Raw genomic sequence first — 6,000 nt, 5'->3', positions numbered from 1 at the left:
ATCTATCTTCTGGTAAAGGCTTTGTGAAAATATCTGCTAACTGATCGTGTATGTTTGTGAATTCTAATACTATATTACTTTTCTGCACATGATCTCGAAGAAAATGATATCTTATTTCAATATGCTTAGTTCTAGAATGTTGTATTGGGTTCTTTGAAAGATTTATAGCACTTGTATTATCACATTTGATTAGAATGTGATTATACATGAGTTTAAAATCTTCAAGTTGTTGCTTTATGTAGAGAACTTGAGCACAACAATTACCCGCAGCAACATATTCTGCCTTAGCAGTAGATAGTGCAACAGAATTTTGTTTTTTACTAAAACAAGAAACTAGTACATGACCTAAGAAATGACATGCTCCACTAGTATTTTTTCGATCTATTTTACAGCTAGCATAATCTGCATCTGTGTAGCTGATTAGATCGAAAGATGTGTGCTTAGGGTATCATAACCCTAGGTTAATTGTACCACTAAGATATCTAAGAATGCACTTAACTGCAATTAAATGTGATTCTTTTGGAGATGATTGAAAGCGTGCACATAAACACACACTAAACATAATACTGGTCTACTGGCTGTTAAATATAATAAGTTACCAATCATATCTCGATATATCTTCGAGTCAACTGATTTACCAGATTCATCTTTATCAAGTTTAGTTGATGGGCTCATTGGTGTTCTAATTTCCTTAGCATTTTTCGTCCCAAACTTCTTCAGTAATTCCTTAATATATTTTGATTGATTGATGAATGTCCCACTTTTTACTTGCTTAATTTGCAATCCGAGAAAAAATGTAAGTTCTCCCATCATGCTCATCTCAAATTCTTCCTGCATAGTCTTACCAAAAACTTGACACATATTTTCATTAGTAGCACCGAATATTATATCATCAACATAAATCTGAATCAAAAGAATATCATCATTTTCATATTTAATGAAAAGAGTTGTGTCGATTTTTCCTCTTGAAAAACCTTTTGCAATCAAGAAACTACTAAATCTTTCGTACCAAGCTCTAGGAGCTTATTTAAGTCCATATAGTGCTTTTGTGAGTTTGGAAACATGATTTGGGAAAATATGATTTTCAAAACCTGGAGGTTGCTCAACATATACCTCTTCATTTATAAAACCATTTAAGAAAGCACTTTTAACATCCATTTGAAAAAGTTTGAAATCTTTATAACAAGCATATGCAAGTAGCATTCGAATAGTTTCTAATCTTGCGACAGGTGCATATGTCTCATCATAATCGATTCCTTCTTCTTGATTAAAACCTTGGGCTACAAGTTGAGCCTTATTTCTAGTAATGACTCCGGACTCATCTTTCTTGTTTCTAAAAACTCATTTTGTTCTAATAAGAGTATGATTTTTGGGTCTAGGAACAAGTGTCTAAACATCATTTCTTTCAAATTGATTCAACTCTTCTTGCATAGCTAGAATCCAAGATTCATCAAGAAGTACGTCATCAATATTTTTGGATTCAATTTGAGATAGAAAAGCAGTATGATTGCAAATATTTCTAAGAGATGATCGAGTACTTACACCTTGTGAAAGTTCTCCCAAAATTTGTTCCACTGGATGATCTTTCTCAAATTTCCACTGTATGGTTGCATCTTGTATTAAATTTTGATGATCTTTTCTGATGGCTCCATGTTGAACTTCCTCTATTGTTTTCTCTTTGTTGAGATTGAGACTTTCTGTGTTATTTATACCTCCTGTTTCCTCATCAATAGATTTCTTGGAGAGTGGAGAATTAGATTCATCAAATACTACATGCATAGATTCTTGTACAGTCAAAATCTTTTTATTGAATACTCTATAAGCTTTACTATTAGTAGAATACCCGAGAAAGATACATTCATCAGATTTTGCATCAAACTTGCCTAAATTATCCATGTCTTTCAAAATAAAATATTTGCATCCAAATACATGAAAGTAACCAATGTTGGGCTTTTTCTCATTCCAAAGCTCATAGGGGTTTTATCTAACTTAGACCTTAGCATAACTCTATTTATAACATAACATGCAGTACTTACCGCTTCGGCCCAAAAATAACTAGGCAAGTTGTTCTCATTGAGCATTGTTCTTGCCATCTCTTGAAGAGATCTATTTTTCCTCTTTACTACCCCATTTTGTTGAGGAGTTCGAGGAGTAGAAAAATTATGCACAAAACCGTTTTCATCACAAAATGTTTCAATATTTTTATTAACAAACTTTTTTCCCCTATCACTTCGGATACTTGAAATAGTATAGCCCTTTTCATTTTGAATTCTCTTACATAACTTGGTAAAGGCATTAGTGCCTCATCTTTATAAGCAAGAAAGATGACCTAAGTATATCTAGAGAAATCATCAACAATAACAAATGCATAATATTTTCCTTCTAGACTTGCAACTCTATTTGGTCCAAAAAGATCCATGTGTATCAGTTGCAATGGTCTAGTAGTGGAAATATGTTTCTTAGTTTTAAAAGAAGTTTTTGTTTGTTTACCAAATTGACATGCATTACAAATTTTGTTTTTAAGAAAATTTGTTTTTGGTAAACCTCTCACAAGATCATTTTTTGAAAGTTTGGAAATAAGTTCCATATTGGCATGACCTAATCTTCTATGCCATAGCCAACTAGTTTCATTTTGAGCTGAAAAGCAAATAGCATCTTATGAGGTAATTCCTTCAAAATCGATTGTATAAACATTATTGTTTCTAAAAGCAATAAAATAAATATTACAATCATGATCATTCAAAATAATGCATTTTTCCATTTTGAAAGTAACTGTAAATCCTTTATCACATAATTGACTTATGCTCAAAAGATTATGTTTTAAACCTTCAACAAGTAGAACATCTTCAATTATGAGAGAAGATTCATTACCAATTTTACCTATTCCCACGATCTTCCCTTTCGAGTTGTCTCCAAATGTCACGTGTCCTTCTTCTTTAGATCTAAGATCAAAGAATTTAGTCTTGTCTCCTGTCATATGTCTTGAACATCCACTATCTAAAAACCACTTATTTTTGCTTGTGGATGACTTCATGCATAACTATAAAAACAATTAAAATGATTTTTCTTGGTACCCAAGTTCTTTGGGTCCTTTATTTATTAGTATTAGAAGAAACAAGATTTTTAAGTACCCATATGGCCCTAATAGTCATTGTATGATTTCTTCTAATAGGACAAGTATGATAATTATGACCATTTCTATTACAAAAATTGCAAATAGCATGTGACATATATGAAAAGCTTGAATGATTATAATAATATCTTTTTTTGACAAAATTATTTTTATAAAAAGAATTTTGAATATTAGTCTTTGATGTAGAATGATTATCAAAAAATTTTTTATAAGGTTTGTATTTTTGTTTTGGCATATATCCCATACCTGCCTTGTCAAAAACACATCTTTTACTACCAAGAAGTTTTTCAAAATTTCTTTTTCCATTCGTAAAGTTTTCAACAATATTTTCTAAATCGGTTTTCTTCTTATTCAATTCATGATTTTCATATTTCAAAATGATACTTTCTTTTCTTAAAATTTCAATTTTGTTTGTTAAAGAAGAATTTTTCTTTTTCAAAGCAGTATACTTGATACCCAATTTTTCAAATTCCTCATATACTTCTTCTAAAATATTTTGCAATTCTTCATATGAAGGATCTTCAATATTATCAAGATTTGTTACCTCAATGTCATCTTTAGCCATAAGACAAAGATTTGCTGATTCTTCATTGCTTGTTTCACTATCTGAGCTACTTGAATTATCATCCCATGTAGCTTTCATTGCTTTCTTGTCCTTGTTTCGATCTTTCTTTAGCAGAGGACAATCTGGCTTGATATGACCGAGTTTATTGCATTTATAACAAATTAAAGTGTCATTTTTACCTGAATCTTTCTTGCAAAACTTTTTGAAGGATTTCCTCGGAGGAGTTCTATTTTTCTTCAAGAACCTCTGAATTCTTCTTGTTATCATCGCAACTTCTTCATCTTTATCGTTATTTTCCTCATCTTCATCACTTTCACTTTCATGAGGAATAGTTTTAAGTGCTAAGCTCTTCTTTGGCTTTCCTTCTTCTTCTCATCTTTTCAATTTGTACTCATGGGTGATAAGTAACCCGATGAGTTCATTGACTTCGAGCTTCTTGAGGTCTCTAGTTTCAAGAATCGCTGTAACTTTTGATTCCCAACGTTTTGATAAAGAGTTGAGAATTTTTCTTACTATCTCCACCTTGGAATAAATTTTGCCAAGAGCTGTCAAGCTGTTTATGATGTTAGTAAAACGAGTGTGTATACTAGAAATAGATTCATCATCATTCATTTTAAACATTTCATATTCATGAGTAAGAATATAAATTTTTGATTCCTTGACTTGCGAAGTTCCTTCATAAGTTACTTCCAAATTATCCCAAATTTCTTTTGCTGTAGCGCAATTCATTATTCTATTAAACTCATTTCCATTAAAAGCATTATATAATAAATTCATAGCAGTTAAATTTAAAGTATAAAGTCTATTGTCACGATCAAACTCTTATTCTTCCTTTTTGACCTTTACTCCATCAACCACTTTTGTTAGAATATAAGGTCCATTTACAATACATTTCCAGATTTCTCTACCTTGAGCTTGAAGAAATATTCTCATTCTAACTTTCCAGAATGAGTAATTATCTCCACAAAAGAGTGGAGGCCGACTGCTAGATTGACCTTCACCAAATGAAGCTGCAATGTTAGCCATAAGATCTTAACTCAAAAGATAGTTAATCTTATAATAGAGTTCTTAGCTCTGATACCAATTGTTGCCCAAATGACTAACACAAGAGGGGGGTGAATTGAGTTGTATTAAAAAAAATAATAATTATAAATCAAATATATAATATAAAATATAAACAAAATATGAAATAACAATAAATATAAAGAGTATGGGTAAGAGAGAAGCAAACTCAGTATGTTAACGAGGTTCGGCCCCACTGCCTACGTCCTCGCCTCAAGCTACCCCTTGAGAATTCCCAAATTCACTATTCAACCTCTTTCAGGTGGAGATAAAAACCTATTACACGTTTGAACAACACCGCTACAAAGGATCCTTGTAGAATACCCTCTACACTTGCAATCACCTTACACGTGGTGATTCAACTATTCTCCGTGTAGAATACTTTCTACACGCACAAGGGTTATACACACCATTTTTCTGATACAAAAGCTGATAGTGGGTAGGTTATCAGAAAACACTCCTCAATGAGTGAAATAAGAATAATACAGCGCAAACTATATCTCTCAAAATGAACAATGATTAATGCTCAATGCTTAGAGAAGAGAGAATGAAAGCTTTGAATGAATGTTGTATGCTCTTGATGTTGTGAATGTGAAACTCTCAAATGATGTATTTATAGGCATATGAGACTTCATATTCAAATTTAAAAAGATTCACATGTCAAAGACAACATCATTCACTTTTTAAAAAATCAAACCTAATCTTTTACTTTTGGTATATGACAAAATGAACACACTTTACTTTTTAATTTTTTCAAACAAAATCATCTACCTTTTGTATAAGTCTAAAAAAGTATCAATCACTTTTGAAAATATTCAAATAAAACATGCACATGTGAAAGATGACAATCAATCATCTTTAATATTTTCAAAATTCAACCCTTTAATCAAGGCATGTAAATGCAAAAGATGACAATCAATCATCTTTCAAAATTTTCAAATTTAACTTTCAAAAATATTTATGCACATGTGGAAAATGTATTTTAATGCTTTATGATAAAATATTAATTTTGAATATTAATCATAATTTCGAATTTTAAGAGATTTACAACATTATTCTATGACTTTAATGTGAACTTGTTTCCTTCTTGCTCATGCTTGGTTCTTTGATGTGCTTGATTCCATTGTGTAAACAAGTTGAGCTTGAAACTCCTTTATTCTTTGAATTCATTTGTTATCATCAAAATCCATGTGTAGATTTATAATCACATGAAATTTGAAACCTTGGGTTCAACAATCTT

This window comes from Carya illinoinensis, chromosome 7 (assembly GCF_018687715.1).
Source record: "Carya illinoinensis cultivar Pawnee chromosome 7, C.illinoinensisPawnee_v1, whole genome shotgun sequence".
NCBI classification, from domain to species: Eukaryota; Viridiplantae; Streptophyta; class Magnoliopsida; order Fagales; family Juglandaceae; genus Carya; species Carya illinoinensis.
This window is presented reverse-complemented; position numbering follows the sequence as displayed.